General features: G+C 38.8%; 1 long non-coding RNA gene across 1 annotated transcript in view; it reads left to right on the forward strand.

Moving 5' to 3' along the window:
* LOC148224380 (uncharacterized) overlaps positions 1-16704 on the forward strand; it is a 54875-nt gene extending 38171 nt beyond the window's left edge. Inside the window, exons 2-4 of the long non-coding RNA XR_015802499.1 lie at positions 2031-2128; positions 15240-15345; positions 15858-16704. This is a non-coding gene — a long non-coding RNA (uncharacterized LOC148224380). The remainder of the gene's footprint in view (positions 1-2030; positions 2129-15239; positions 15346-15857) is intronic.
* The last annotated feature ends 576 nt before the right edge of the window (positions 16705-17280 follow it).

Below are 17280 nucleotides of genomic sequence, written 5' to 3' on the forward strand. Positions count from 1 at the left end.
AATGGTCTAAAAGCCCTGATTTCAAATAAACACAACACAGCCATGAAACAAGACATAGAACAGTAAGAGGAACACGCATGAAGGAAGAAATCAGCTGGGGCTCTCCAGTAACAAAACTGGAAGCTTTCAGATGTCAAAAACCTCCCAGAAACAGGAAAAGGAGGATGGATTGCACGCCGTGGCACACAGGCTGTGCAAGCTTAGAGCAAGCCAGCAGCAATGAATCCCAGCTGCAGGTAAGCAGTGACAGGGAGCCCCGGCATCCTGGACAAAGTGTGTGCTGCCTTTCCCAGGCTTGGTGGTCAGCAGCTCCTGTGCTCCAAGAAGTGCAGACCAGCTCTGCCCTGACTAAAGGGCTGTTCATCCTGTGCCCGGTCATCTTTGTGCCAGGAGGAGCTCCCCAGCAGCCCAGGAGCCTGGGATTGGCAGGGACCTCCCAACCAAGAAGCCTGCACTTATTAGGAAAACACACATTACCTCTTGCTGGCTCAGGACCATCCCAAGGGCATGCCTGAAGACCAAGCAGTGGGGGAAAATTCGGAATCAGTTTCAAAGCTATTCTGAGGCCATCCCCCATACCAAACAAAAGAAGGGTTTTCTCCCCAGTTAAGTCAACTTAGAAGCTTTATCTAATCTGTTATAATTCGGGAATTTAAACTGCATTAGAATGAAGTGCTTTTAAAATGAGATTTGTAAATAAAATGTTTTTAGCAGTACACACAATAGAGCCAATAATTACTTATTTATATGAACTTCATAAAAAATCTAAAACATTTCCATGTGCATATATATATTTTTATTTTGCTATTTATTAATACTTTATTTCTTAATAGTTATCTTAGCATTCACCAAGAAGTCTGTAGAGAGCTAAATGGCATTTCTGCTTTCTGAGGGATCTTAGATAGGCCCTAATAAAAAAAAGTTGTAAAAATTATTAAATTATTTACATCAAATCATAACCTAATATAGAGATGACCAAAGTTCTCTTTTACTATCTGTCTGTTATCTGGCTGAATAACCTGTGCACCTGACACTATACTAATGCTATGGAGAGGAGCTTTTAAAAAGTATTTATTACTTCAAAAACATTACATGGAACCTCAATATATCGTCATATTAAACCAACCCCTTGGGATATATTTGTTTCCTTCAAGATCTCACTGAAAGAAGAAAATTATTTCTGAAAATGATGAATAATTCTCCATGTGGTTAAAATTCCTAAATCCTAATTGCTCTATTATGTTGTTTGGTGATGTACCAAATAAGCGTGGAGCATTACTGCCTACACCATCACTTGGAAGCAGTTTTAAAAACATGTATGCAATCACTGATGAAAGTCAGATCTATGTTTTGCGTTTTTTTTCCCAGGTGTCCAACATTATTTTGATGGGACTTATTTCAGTACATTATTGAAACTGTCAAGAATTAGCAAAATGAAATGAAAATAGAAGTAAAACCCTCGAGAGCCTCTAATAGTGTAATTCTGCTCCTTTCTAGCTTCCCTGAGCACAGCTGTCAAGAAGACATCACACCAGGAAAAACACTCAAAGGCTGTTGGTGTCTGTGCTCAAGGGAAGAAATGTGTTAAACTAAAAAAAAATTGTTATACTGGCAAAAAGGGTTTGGAGGAAATTTTGTCAGTCTGTCACTTTTTCACTACAAGATGTCTCACCTCTAAATTGCAAGGTAATGCATTACAGTTTGTTCTTTACTTAGTACCAATCATCTTGGGCCATATCATTAGTATGATTAAAATTCATATGAAATATAAAAACCTGAAAAAACTCTCCATGAAGGTTTATAGTTGAAAATGTACTAGTAGACTGCATATTGGGAAATGAAGGGAGAAAGACCAAAGTCACAGCACTCTACCAGAGCCTACTTCAACAGACCTTCAAATTTCAGATGTAAACTCCCATGACTCCAATTTTCTATCCCCCAAATGGGATCATGGCCAGGCTTTTCCTGCAGGCAAAGCCACTGGTGGTACAGTGGTGATGGATGAGTTACTTCCTTCCCTTTCCCCCCAGGAGCTGCACAGGTCAGAGATGCTGGCATTCACCAGCTCAGGAGGTGTTCACAAGGACTATGGGATCTGTTGCCTCTCCAAGAGAAGCCCCTCTCCCAGGTGAGCTATATAGCTACAGCTGACTCCCATAGCTAAGTGGGGGAACACACAGCCTCCTAAAAAAACAGTTGTAGGCAAAGTTCATAGTCTGGGTGGGGCAAAGTGAAGGGGAGCACCTTTCCATTGCTAGTCTACAAGTATTTCAGTCTTATCCAAAACATATCACCAGGAAAGCTTGGGAGAGGCAAGTAGCTTCATCCCTACTTCAGTCATCCCTGACAGTCACTCCAGATGCCTCCAGGGTATTCCATTACAAGCTTATCAGGTCCTTTTGGCAAGTAGATTCTCAGATTTGCAGTGACAGGCTGAAGTTGTCTGAATACATCACTGTTATTTTCTCAACAACTGTGCTACAAAAGTAAATCAACAGAGGCTAGCCTGGGTCTTCCAGTAACTCAGCAATCTGATAACTAGCTCAACAATTGTACTAATAATTAACATTCCCTTAAAGTGTGTCCTTGCCCTTGAGACCAATTATTCAGGTATCTAAATTACTAGATCATAAAATAGGAAGAAAAGGGAAAAAAATCGCCTATCTACTCGATTTACATCTTTTTTTCTAATAAATCTTTTTAGAAAGAAGAAAAATTTGTAGGGAAATATTTATGGACAAGCTAAAGGATAAAAATTATTTTTTACAATGACTTATGAATAATTTCCAGAAAATTTACCATGTCACAGACAAGTTGTTGAAAGAAGAAGGAGGCCAGATAGACAGGAACTGCATAGAGCATTTGATTTGTCATGACTGAGTCACTCAGTTGTAATCCAAAGTGAAAATTAGGGTACAGAAAGTTATGTTCAAATAACTTTTAATATTTTGGCTTCATTTCAGGTGAGCAAGCATGCTGCAGTTGAGTCATGCTGCTGATTTTTTTTCCCAGTTTGCACTGTAGGCTTTAAAAAATGAGAACCTTGGCATTTGTATAGGTCAAGCTAAGTGGTATCATAGGTTAAGTTCTGGCATTCAATCTAAATGCCCTAATGTTTGTACTCTACAGCCAGATTTGAAATATTACTTAAATTGTCTACATCCAAACAAAGAGCGATCACTGAGCAAGAGTTTTCTACTCTTCCTTCTCTGCTTTCCTGTGTCAGAGAAATGCCTTTTCAAAGTGTCAAGAAAACCATTAGGCACTCTCTGCACTTGGAAGGGATGCTGACTTTTTAAGAAGTTTGAGCTGAAATTTTTTATGTCGTGGAACATTTTAATTAAAAAAAATATTATTGATACAAGAGTTCAAGTGGCATATGCCAAATGACTGGGAAATAAGGAGTCCTTGCTGTTCCTTGTAAAATCTATCTTCTAAGGCTTTTCTATAACTCTTGTAGCTAAGGCTCATCATTCTTACTAACTTTGTGTGACTCTGAGTTTCCATTAATCACCTCCTAGGAAAGCAACTGTTCTCAGTCCTGTGGACTGTTTGTCTCATCTTTTCCTGCTCAGTGTGCTAGGGTAGCCTTCATTTTATGTTTGCCACAGCAGCTCTCCACTAAAGATGTTGCTCAGACCCAGATGATCCAATGTCATCAGCTAGGCATTTCCACACAGTACCTTGGTTTTGGAATTTAGTGCAGGATTTAATTGAAAAAGACTGAGGAAAATTGTGCAAGAGAAAATTAAGAAGCAGAAAGTATAATTTGAACCAAGTCAGATTTTGCAACTTACAGTAGATGCAGCGGGTGTGCTCAAAAACTTCCTTCTGGCTTTATAGATTTCAAAGAATTTCAAGATATCTCCTATTCTTATAAGGAGTAATTCTGCTACTTAAAGATATTTCCTTCCAGCAGCTCGGGCTTTAGCAAACAAAGGACTTCCCTAAGGGAGCCACACTACAAGACCTAGTGCTACCAGCTGCTCTTCAGATGGGATAGGGGATCTGCCCTAACCAGAGCTATCAGCAGATATGGTTTATCTCACCTGTACTGCAATGTTGGATGGAATCCTGTTTGTGCCACCTGTAGAAAACAAGCTGGAGCCCTGATGGGGACAAGGGACATGCAGGCACATGCTCTCTATTGGTATCCCTGTATCTCCCACTTCACCTCTCTGGAGAGCTGGGTGACTGGTTTTGGTTGTTCACCAGCAGTTAGGGGCTGTATAGCCCCTGCCACTTTATAGCTACTACCAAGGAACATTTTTTCTCTCCACTGGAAGCTGGTTAAACAGATGACAGTTAAAGCCACTCTATTTCTAAATGAGCACTACCACAGAGAGACTTACTGTGTGTTGAGTTCATCCATTTATTAAATTCACCTTTTTTTTCCAGACATCCTTGGGCAGACAAGATATTAATACCATATTTAGCATGTTTTTTACTTCTTCCTTTTTAATCAACTGGTACAGAAGCATATAGGTATTTCATATTTCTGAAATATCTAAAAAATTAAGATGTTTGACTTTAATCACAACTGCACTGCACATGCCTTGGTAATCTTTTGCCTCATCTACTCCATCCTCTGCCATTTCGACCTTTGCATCTCGTCGTGCTTCTTTCTGGTGTGTACAAAATGCTGCTAAACCAAATTTACTTCCAAATAAATCAAGCTCTTGTCACTTCTCTTTTCCAAACACCTCCTGCAGATTCTGGTAAATTCCTACATAACATATGACTTTCTTATCAAAATCTTCTTCACATTGTCTGGTTTCCTCACCAGTGCAATACCTGACTCACCCATAGTTAAATATCCCTTCTGTTTTCTCTCCTGGCTTTACTATTTTTCCTATAAAAACCATGTCTTTTTGCTTTCTATTTTGCTTCAAATGGTTGCATTTTCTTCATTTCAGCCCTTCTTCCAAGGCATTTCTACAGTAAGACTTACACTAGTGTCCAGCTAAAGCTTTCACCATCTGACAGGCTTAGACTATATTCTTGATGTTTTACAGAAAAACAATGCATTGTAACCACCAGTGAACTGTACGTACCAATACTGTGTGTGGAAACTAAACTTGAGAGAAGTCAGCCCAAGCTACACCTTGGAAATTTATGATTAAAAAAACCTAAAAAGCAAACAAACAAACATTTCGCCTCAGCAATAAGAAATGAAAAAAGAGAGGGATCGTGTGTGCATGTCTTTCTGGCTCAAAGTCTGATTTTTCCCCATTTCTGTCAATGGAAGTTTCACCATTGGCCTCAATGTGCCCAAGGCCAACATTGTAAAGGGGCTCCAGCAAAGAAAAACTGATAGCTTATAAGCAGCCTTGCTTAGGTTGTAAACCCAATAAGTTTTATTTAATTTTGACCAGCTTGGTTGTCTTCCTTTCAGCCCCATTTGTTAGGACCCATAGAAAAGAATGAGTTTCTGCTATTTATAACAGAGGAGAGGGAGCTAATGTGCATCACTGTGGATGCTACTCCAGTATGTCCCAGTGCAAAATCAGTTTCCAAGGCAGTTTGAGCTATGAAAGGGTCTTCAATCTCACCCTCTGTTCAAAGACTGGTCAGGTCAAACACACTGCTGAGAATATTTTAAAATGGGTCTAAATATTTCTATATAGATTTTGTACAGTATTGATTATGGTTTCTTGAATATTTTTGTAAGAGTTTTCGTGATGTTGACAGTGGCTCTTTGTGTTTACATACCTGTGTTTACATACCTGTTTTGAGCACATTTGATGGGAACTACCAAGCATATAGAGAACTCATTTAAATATAACCCACTCCTTAGGAAGAGAAAGACATGACCTATGTTGAGATTAATGAACTTCATGAAAGAGAAGTTTGTAAGACCAAGTTTTAACCCATTTGTATTTTAGGGAAGTTTATGCCCCTGAAAGCTGACTATGGGGAAATTCCCACATCTCCCATTAAAATGTTCCCACCTACTGCTTTACAGCAGAAAGAATACCAGAAAGATTTTTTTAGGCCAAAGAATTCAGTCATGTTATTTCTACTATCCCAACTAGAAATGCCTTCTTGCACTATTGCAACTAGAAATATTGCCACATTATTTGTTGCTGAGCTTCTTCCAACAGAAATACCACAAAAATGCTTTTTCTTTGGGTTATTTAGACTATGAAGTTCTTACAAATTGTATATATCAACATAGCTCAAATGAGTACCAAGTATTTTTCTTTTTTAACATTACCAGTGTTTTGTGGCCAAACTTCCCGTTTCATTTTGAGGAAACAACATCAGATTAGAGACCTTGCTGGAAAAAAAATTATCACCAGAGTTCTTACTTGGTAAAAGATGAAGAAATTATAAACAATTAAGAAATGTACAAAACCTAATCTTAGCCTGAAAAGTAGGTCAGAATCCTATCTTTCCTGAAAAAGGAGATTGCCTGGTATATTTAAGCAGAATGGACAGGCAAATTGGTATCTTTCTGGTTGAATTATTTGTACACGTTAGGACCTGGTCCACTCAGCCAGCTTAGGGGAAGGTTGTTTGATTCACTCTGGGTGGTGTGTGAGAGAAACAACACAATTCTCATGAAGTTCAATAACAACTCTTACTTGCAAACTTTAAAACATCAAGGTACAATAAGGTACGTGGCAATTTTTAAAACAATACGCAGACAAAGTAAAGCACTTTGCAAACTTTAACTTAGAACACTTAAACGTAGCCAACTTTGAATTATCCAGACGCAAGAAGGCTCTTACTAGAGGCACTGGCTGGAATTTTTTAGTCTGGCATGCAATACACTTTGAGAAGAAGAAGCTGGGAGAAGAAAGAGAGAAAGAGAAATGAAGGATAAGAGTAGATACATCTCACCACCCATGGATCCAAGGACAAGACTTGGTTGTTGCCATTTACATGTCTGTTGGTTAAAGTGTTAGTTGAAGTCTTGATCCACAAAGGGAAGCCCACAAAACACAAGGTTCAATGGGTTAATATAGGCTCAGGCTAGGTGGAAACGCCCAGGTACCTCCCGTGGGGGTGGAGATTCAACACTGTGATGTAACACTGTGGGTCTTGTGCAGTCCTCTGGTAGCAGGCCCCAGAAATGAGTCTGGGGACACTTCAGGGACTTTTGGTGGTTTATCATCTCTTCTAAGACATGACAGCTGCTTCTACCATCAGCACAGTTGAGCCAAATATACCCAGTCAGAAGGAATGCACACCTTTAGGCTTACATGTGAATGTTGCAATATCTCTCTGGAGTGGTTGTGGGTGAAAGTTTTACAACTGAGCAAGTTATGTCCCATCAGAAGGGATGAACAGTATGAATGTCCTGATACCTTTTCCAGAGAGGCGTCTTACAACTGTGCCACTTGCACAAGGGAGAACATTGTCATGATGATAAAAAGCACTACCCCACCTCAAAGGGTTTGCTTCTTATTGGCTTCTTCTCTTCTGTGGCTCAAACCCCGGCTGTTGGCAAAACAAAGGTTGATCTGTCATGGTCATCCTATGATGCTCATGCCCTCTGAAGGTGTAACCTTGAACATCATCAAGTACCCACTGCTTTTGCAAATGGCTGACTGAGCCATTAACTTTTCAGTCTCTCACAACACATAGTTATACAGGTCTTACAAATTCTGCTACCAGAGTGAACACTGGTAGGGAAATCACTTCCGTTTTCAATAGCTCCATGTATGTTATCTTCTAATTCAGAAATATTTGGTTATATGAATGAACAGATATGTCTTTCATGTCTTCTCTTCAGTTTACTGCACAGAAAGATTCAAAGACTGACTTGTAAGGTCAAAATAGGGAATGAAAACCTCTGAAATTCTGCTGCTTTGGTGACACAGCTGTTGGAGAGCAAGTGACTCAAAAGGGAGGTGTCCCTGCTACATTCATCACCACTTTCAAATTGTTCTCTGCAAAAATAAAGTCCTTGAAATCTCCAGAATCTGGAGAGCTAGATAAGGTGAGAAAGCTTGCAAATAAATATATGGAGATCCATCCTGTGAGAATTCAAGCCCACAGAAATTTGCTTGATTAAATTGCCTATCATAATTTTGTCACATTGTGTGTATTGCCTGTGTGCATTTTGGAGGCTCACTAGGAGGTGAAACTTGCCAAAAGTTGCTTAGAGGAGCATACAGATTGTGATGAAGCTGGATGCTGGATTCCCTCTACTTTGGGAAAGTTTAGGTTCAGCTGAGGAACATCTACCTTATGCTGCTTAACATGAGAGATCAAACTGGACCACCAGTCTAAACTGGCTCCCCAAATTCCCTGCATTGTGTTCACATTTAAAGTCTACTGAATGTTATGGCTTGAAGTCTCCTCTAGGTAGCAAAGGTGATAATTTGCCTTGCTTTGACTTGTAGGAATGAAGAAACTGACCCATAAAGATGAATAAATATTTTATGGTTTATTAAATATATTTCGATTCTGTGTCCAGTACCAGAAAAGCTCATCTTAGCATTAGCATTATCTTTGGTTCCATTTCATTTCCCTTAAGTTGCTCACTCAAATACTACAGTTCTGCAGCTTTCCAGGGGGACAGCCCAGGGAGGCTGAGGCTCATAAAGGAACCCTCAGATCTGGTAACTGTACCACCAGTTTCCAGAGAGTGATGCTTTAACAGACTACAGGTGAACAGGGATGCCTGAACACAAATAATCTCAGTGTTCAAAGACAATTCCCAGGCCGAGTGCCAGAATGGGCTCTAGGTTGGTACTGAGGAGCAGGAACGTCACCCAGAGCCTCTCTTTTCTCTGACTCAAGGCTGCTTTTATCATAGTATGGCCACACTGAGCAGCCAGCACACCATCATGGATAGAGAGGACATCAGAAACAGGCCTGCAAAGTAACCACAGAAGCAACATCTAGGTAGGTCCTTTGCTCCAGCCTAAAATTTATTCTTTTTCTCCCCAAAACTATTTGGCAGTCCCTGGAGTTGTTGAGTAACTGGGCTAGAAATTTTGTTTGTTTTCTTTAAACAAAATGGGATTTTTATTGTGCAATAGCATTGTTCTGGGATGCAGACAGCTTTTGCAGGCTGTCTGCAGCTTTGTATTTTTAAAGTATCTGTGTTTTTAAAACAAAGGTCAGTGATCATGCTATCAGGTCATTATTACATCTGTGTCACTGAGGGATAAGAGCCTGCTGATAACTGGGCCACCAACTCCCCCATGCCTCCAGCAGCAGCTTGGGTGCAGCTATCTGCAGGGCTACTGCAGGGCTACTGCGTCCTCCCCCCCTGCCCAGCCATGCTGCAGATCAAGGTTGTCTTTCCCAGGTGTTCCCTGTCCAGACAGGCCACAGAACATGATTTAGTACTGCTGGTAATCAGCACCTTGAGGTAAATTAAAAGCAAGACTGTAAATCTTGACATGCTCTTTCATCCATGACTTTTTGGTTCTTAACATCAAAATAGACTGACATTCCTCTGCCACACGGCAGGGTTGGGTCTTTTTTTACTGAGAAATTGAAGACTGCAGCCACAGTACTCCTGCTGTAAGGATATAGTGTGTGGGAAGAGGGTGAGTGACGTGTTGAATAGAGTACTGGCTTTGTTCCTCTGGGATCCAGGTTTTCAGCTGCATCTCAAGTCCTCTGTTAAATGAGTAGTCTCTGTTCCACTCCTGGGAGAACAGTAGTCTGCATTAGAAAACTGTGGTGCATTGATTCATCAGCTCAGTAGTGGAAAGCTAGGAGCCAGATTCTCAGAGAAAGTTAATGTCTTCCTACTTGAGAGAGGATCGCTTCTGCCCCTCCAAGTTCAGGTCAGAAGTCGACTGATGGGCATCTTGCCCATGAAGAAGTCAAGGACACTTCTGCCAGAGCTAGTCTCAACCACAAAATGGAGCAGTAATGTAATTCTCCAGCTAGCATTTGCTAACATGCCTCTGAGGCAGCACTATTATTAGTCCAAAGTGAAGTGACTAAACTGTTAGTCCAAAAAAGCCTTAATATTGGTCCACAGTCTGATCTCACTGTATAACTATGAGGTATTCCACCAATGTCAATAGAATTACTCAGCCCTGAAGAAGGTCTGAATCTAGCCCAATGTCCTACAGATGTCAACATCTCAGCACATCATTCTCAACAGTAAGCCAGATCTCACAACATATGGTGTCTGATGGTCACTGGAGAGCTGGTCTGTACCATTTGCTCTTCTGGGAAAAGGCTGTAAGAGACACAATTCTAGGGCTGTAGTAGGAATGCAGAGGTTTGTGTTCATGCTGAAAGGCAGTGCTATGCAGAGATCTGGAAATGGTATATACAAAGCATAGTAAGAATATTTTCCCCAGAGGTGGCAATGGTGTTCTGACACAGGAACACAGCTTCCAGGTTTAAGTCAGTATCTCTGTGCTGCCCCATATAGATACTCATGTTATCTGGAGGCTCCTTTAACAGGAGTTCTTTACACAGTGCTAGGCTGCCTCATACAGACATACCTGAGAGACCCTGTTTCAGTGAGGGGAAGATAAATTAAAGTAGTACTTTAATTGAAACAGCTGTGAGTAAGTCTGGGCACCTTGGTAAGACTGTATGGACCAAAATAATTGTATGACATTCTGTGGTGTGCCTTTCCTCTTTCCTTGCAACCAATGAGACGTTAGTCCACCTTTCACTTAGCATCTCTGGCACCATCATATCCATTCTCTCCATTATCTTCTTCATTCCATTATCTTATTCATTATCTTCTTTCACATCTCTTTCTCTGACGACCTGCCTTGAAGCTTCACTGCAGCCCTCTAGCACTCACCACTCAGCAACACCAGCAACCCAGTCACCTGAAATGACTGTGCTCAAATAATTCATTATTATTCTTCATTCATTAGAGAGAACTCTCCCAGCTAATAATGTTTTAGATTAAAACTTATCTGAGCTTTCAGCCACTTAAGAGTTCTCAGACCTTGTACTTCCAGTCATAAGTAAGCCATGAGTAAGGCCAAGATGAGGTGCGAACAATTGTTTTTTTCCTTCATTATTAATTCCTCAGCTACAAGTGTGATGACTGGAGTGTTACTTCAGGCAGACTGATAGCAGTGTTGTGTCTTGGGGTACCGGGTCAGTATCTTAGACCCATCTCTTTTAGACAAGCAATTAGGCCAACGTTATGAAACTTGTGTGGAAAAAAATAAAAAGTTATATATTTCAGATCCTTAGGCGCTTCAGTGGATTAGCAGGAGCCTGAAGGCTAATTTACTTGTTGGCTCTTACATGTACATGATCAGGTTTGTAAATGTTTGACTTCATTTTCCATAAAAGAAACCAAACCATGAATTAACTAATACTAAATACTCAGGAAAGAAGACAAACTGTTTTGGAAATAGGGTGATGTAGCAGAGCAAATGTACATAGTTATCAGCTGCTGCTGGGGAAGGTGCACACCTGCAGCTTCCTGGAAATCATATCAGCAGTCTTGAACAAAAGGACAGACAGTCTTGTGTTTAAGACAATAATTACAGGGAAAACTGGATGGGGAGCATGCTGTGGTCCTAATTGCATCTAAATACAAAGCTGAGTGTTCTAAAGGCAGTGTTTAAATCAAAGCACATTCCCCTTTCATTACTGGACCTTCAAGGCAGAGTGAATTCATAGCAAATTCTAAGGCTTTAAAGTCCTTTCCCATACATTAAATCATCAAAGACTTTTCTGCATGTATTTTGGACTGGCTTATGGCCAGTCAGGGGAGACCTGGCCATTTTCACTATATCTGCTTAGTGTTGCCACAGCAAAAGAAACCACCCTGGGTAGGAACCAACCTACTTGCTGACTGTTAAATTCATACTACCTGTGTTTGTCTGAATAGTGGAGAATACAAATCCCCATTATCTCAGGACTGAGATTCCCTTTAAGACTCACCACTAAGAGGAACAGAGGAAAGCTCTGTCACTGCACTTAGCAATCCAAGGACAAACTGCCAGAATACCTATCTCTTACCAAAAAAAAAAAAGAAAATAAAATCCTTTAATAACTACCTCTCTCCTCAAAGAAAAACACCTCCTAGCACAAGAAAAGCAAGGTAACTCCACAGCCAATAGTCTCCTCATGGAGATGAACCACAATGAATGTGGTGCCTCACCCTGATGTCCCCAAGGCAGATCTTGCAGCTGATGTGGCACCAACATCTCACCTTAGGCAGGGGAACTCGAGCTACACTATCAAGTGTGAGAGGACAAAGCTCACAGTTCCCACAGGCAGATGTGGAGGAGGACAAAGCCCTTATATTGTATACTGAACTGCCCTTAATGTGCCATTTGTTTGGCACCATGTGCCATCCAGAAAACCAGGTGGATGGAAAAAGCCACTAGGCAGAAAAAAGAGAAAATCCTGTAAAGAAAAAGTAAAGCAGTTGCCTACAAGGCCAAAAACATGAAGTTTAACAAGTGATACAAGTTTTGTATCAGTTGTAGTTTTCTATAAACTTTAGATGTATCCTATATGCAGTGACCACTGTAGAATGTACGAGGGAACTGTTATACTTGGGAGAAAATAATTATTTTAAAAATAATTTTAAAAATTAATTTTATTTTTTTATATTTTAAAAAAAATATATTTTAAAAAAATAGAAAATAATTTTTTATCACACCTATAGTATTTGTAGACCAATTTCCACTAGACCCTGATTCAGCTGCAATGAGTAAAGGAACGACAGAAAACTGGAATGTATTGCATACAGGAAATACTGCAATCTGTGTCTGTAGGGCTCAAATTGCAGCAAGATGACATTGCAAGCACAGGTGAAACACCTGCTGCACATTGCCCTGCTCTCCTAATTTCTGAACCAAAATGGACCACTGAGGAATCCGAAGGTATTGAACACAGCTGCCTAACAGTGGGCAGAATTTTTTCTTCACTTCTGTGTCTAGCCAAAGCTATCCTGTGAGCAGTGAAAAGAAAAAAATGTATCTTAAAAAAACAGCTCCAGGATGTTTGAAGTTTTGATGTATTTAAAATGAATGGGAACTTTGTGATAGCTGAAAAATGAGAGAGGTAAAGGATACACTTTGAATTTAACCAGTTCCGCCCTAAGCTAAGACAGAAGTAGAAGAGCTGAGATGTTCTTCCTTTGCATTTGATAGATAAACCTAAAACCTGCCTCATCCTCATGAATTTCCTAGTCACCAACCAAACAGACAGCTTCTCCTTTTTTCTTATTCCTTATTCCTTATATTCATGGTTAAAACGGTTTTGTCCAGACTGTATGATTGTCCGTCCATAGATTGAGTTCTGCAGTCCAAGAATTTAATGGAGATAATTAATGAAGAGTTAATAGCAGACATATTGAGGATGCATCAGAAGGAAACTTGACAGGATAGACTTATAAATTAATTTTTTTCTTATCTTTTTACTATTTCTGTACTTATGATGCAATTGGGCCCAGTTGTACTCAGTGGCAAAACTTTCACTACTTTTCATCACTTGAATGCAGACAGTCTTTGTGACTAGAGCTGAAGAAAAAAGACCATACCCAGCCTCTCATCAAGGGAATATCATGCATAGTAGGGAAGGAAAAGCAAAAGGGAAAGCACCATGTGCCTGTTGGTCTCCTCCCCCTCCCACCTCGCCTCTTGTACATCCCCCAGGGTCAGGCACAATCTGTCCCTTTGTATCCAGGAAAGAAATAGGACGCAAAGTGTTAGGAATTTCCTAAAACTGTCTTGAATCATGTGCTGTTTAAGTAACTGTCATTTAGCTGCCTGGTTCATTGACACTTGGGTCTTAAATGGTGCTTGTGGAGGAGTAATATTTTCGGCTCTGAAGGGGTAAAGAAAACAGTTTTAGAAAAGAAAGCCTTTGAACAGTGATAGGCCAAGGAGGAATATGTTGATATGCTTATTTCATATAAAGCCTGCATTCTCTGCATGAAATCAACAAGACACTAAAATAAGTATTTCACCAAAGTGTAGCATTCAGGAGAGGTCTATTTTCAAAGAAAAAAGTTAGAACAGATGGTTGAAGGAAAAATTAGTTTAGAGACATTAGAAACAGCTGAATAAACTTTCAGTAGCCTAAGAAAAAAGAGTCTCAATCTTCTGGTTTATTCTTATTTTCCTATTTACATTCTTTAAATGCACTGGAAATGGCATTCAGCTTTTCTAGTACCTTGGTTTTTTTAATTTATTAATTTTTTTCGGTTTGGGTATCATTGTGTTTAAGGTCATGGGGAGGAACACTGTTAAAATAGCACTAGATTTAGTGTTACTCTCCGTATATTAATTTTAAATTCATAAACTTAGAGGCACATGAGGCTTCAGAGCTATTATTAGTCCACATCTCCTGAGCACACCATAACAGAGGTGGAATTAAGAATCAGGTTCGTGTATTAGAAAGAAAAGAGTCAGTCACGACTCCCCTTAGACAGTTTCTGCTCTCAAGTGTAGTATATAAATGTATGTCTGTTTGAGAGCTCATTGCCAGCCTCACCTGATACGTTCAGTGCCAGTGGAAGAAATCTCACTGATTTATTTCCTCATAGATTACACAATTTTTATCTGGTGTAACACAATCTTTAGATTTAAATAGAAAAGAAGAAGAAAAGTGCTGGAAACACCATTTTACACATTAAAAATAATTTCTGCCTCCAGGAATGTGAAAGACATTAGATAAGCAACTTTTTTCAATGATCCAATTTGTGCCAGTGCTGATCTGGATTATGAGTTAAAGAGTGGTGAAATAAGATATAGTCTAACCATTTATTAGCAATTAGAAAGATCTTACATCAGATATTGTTATTAATTCTCTTCTGCATGGGAGACTTTTTAAAATCTCTATTTGCATGTGAATCCATAATAATTGTATCTATATAATAAAATAGTAAATGCTTTTCTGAGACATACAGGGAATTATCTAAATCTAGGACAGGAAGATGAAGAACATGAATTTTTGATAAATAATATATATATATTTAATTTGATTGAATGTGAGGCAGCAGTTTGGTAATCCTAAAGTAATTGGAGATGATTGGAGAGGTCTGAGAGATAGTGGGAGAGCTTTCAGTAACAGCAATCAAATAGAATTGTTATTATTATAATTTAAGAAAATAAATGTTATAATTCTCCTAATCGTAAAATATATGTAACATATATCCAGAAACAAGTCTTGTTTCTCTCATGTCAAATAGACACATAATAATAAACAAAAATAATTTAGTCTGGAAGTGTTAAGATTGTTGGCATAGGCAAGGAGTTTAAGTCCTCTTTCGACTCAGGAACATCAATAAGCTGTAAACAAATCAATATTTATATCATCCTTAGATTTAAAGTGAGAAGATATTTTCCGGTGGCAGAGCTCCAGAATAAAAACTATAATAAGGCTGAATTTAATGACTGATGCAGACATCATCTTCCTAATTTTCTTATGGTAAGTTGTCTTTTCCACCTAAACAAAGACACTAGATTTTATATTTTTTAAAATTTATATAAAATTATTTTATAGATAACTAAAAGTCAAAGTATTACCAATGAAAATCAATAAACAATAAAATCTAGATAAAATTTTGTTATTTCAGCAGAATGTCAAATTATTTCAAACTGAAATTTGACAAAAATATTTTGTTCAAGACTTCTTAGGAAAATTATTTATGTTTTGTGTCCTGTCTGGTTTTGATCTTTCTTGAAAAAATGTGAATATTTCAAGTAACTTTATTTTTAGCCTACAGTGTAAGAATATTTTGTTTAATTCCCTTCATAGTTCCAAAGCAAACATCTTATCTTGACTTCATTTTTAGTCTACTAATTTTTAGAGCAATGTGGGATTTTTTTTCTGTACAATAATAGAATAGAGCCAAAGCTGTGTTTATAACCTGTGTTTATTAAGAGAGATAAGTAATTCCATAATAAACTTGTTTTATTAATAATCTAATCTTGTTCCAGTGGCTGAATGAGAGTCATATCCTTCCAGGACAGCTTCCAGGACAGGACCCTCAAGGAAGATAATTTTAATTTACTGGTGGAGAAGCACAAATGGAGAGTTGAAAAGCCAGAGAGGAAGTCAACTGGTTTATGAATATGATCTAAAGTCCTTTTTACATAAAAATTTGAAAATATTATTTTTATTAGAAAGATGTGAACTTTTATGTTTGAGTTTAACAAATTCATTGATGTACACACATGAAAAAGCATAATTCAGCTTCTCCCGATTTTTTTTTTTTTGTACAATTTGGATGAAGTTCGGATGAAGTCATGGCATCTATGATTGCCCATGCCATCCTTCAGTCTACCATTATATCATGCTAGCACTTTGAACTGCCTGATCCAGGCTTATATCTCACAAGAAACATGTGATCATACTGGCATTCTAAAAAACATAGTTCTTCAGCTTCTTAATGACTGTTTAAAGAAGTTCCCAAATTTCAAATATTCAAACTGATCAAATGAAGCATTAGATGACACCCAGTTTTCCTTCCATTTGTCACTGGTAGACTTCATTGAATTTTTAAATTATTTTGATGGGCTTTGAGCAAACTGCTTTTGTGAAAAATGTGTCCCTTTTATGTCAGAAAAGTGCTTTCTGCATGTTTTCTACCATCAGAATAAAAATTGAAACTTAAACATTAGCCACAACTGGGAGACAGCTTAGGTAAACATGGATTCACCTTCCAGTTCAGTTAATACAGCCTTTGAAGTAATGGGGAGATCACCTACTATTTCTGTTGATTTTGTAATAAATGTCTAAGATTTGGTTTAACAAAACTTTAAATGTATTTATCGTTGAACTCCATATATAGTTGTGCTTCCCTTCTGACTGGATACATTCCTGTGTTGTGTGAAGAGTCCACCTCTAGCCTTGGTGAACCTCTGGAAGAGCTCATGGAAGATCAAGGTGCTGTGGCTCAGGTCTCTGCCTTGTCCTCAGTCCTGAGATTTGGGACCACCATCCAACAGCCAGTCTTTGGATCTCCACACTGTCTTTTTGCAGGCTCTCACAGTTAACACAAATGATCACCCGGAAGCCAAACAGATCCTTCCCTGTTTAACCCCTGGGCGTGATGTGTAATATCATCACCTTCAAAATTTTCACAGTTCCTAAAGACAATATAGCTCTTAACAAGCAAAGTAGAAGAGAGATTAAAAGCCAATAAGTGAGTGAGCTGAATACAAATTCCCTGTAATTCATTCTTTCATTGAGGAACCATATGAATAGGACAAGACAATCAGGAAAGCACCTCCTATCCTGAGTTCCTACCATGAATCTGCTTGTCTCAAGTAAATGGATCTCCATAAATATCCCTCTTCTGTCATTAGTTTTCAATCAATCCCTGGAGGTGGTCAAGGTCTGGTCTCAGGTGTACCGCTG

The sequence above is a fragment of the Sturnus vulgaris genome, chromosome 3 (genome assembly GCF_052056855.1).
Source record: "Sturnus vulgaris isolate bStuVul1 chromosome 3, bStuVul1.hap1, whole genome shotgun sequence".
Lineage (NCBI taxonomy): Eukaryota > Metazoa > Chordata > Aves > Passeriformes > Sturnidae > Sturnus > Sturnus vulgaris.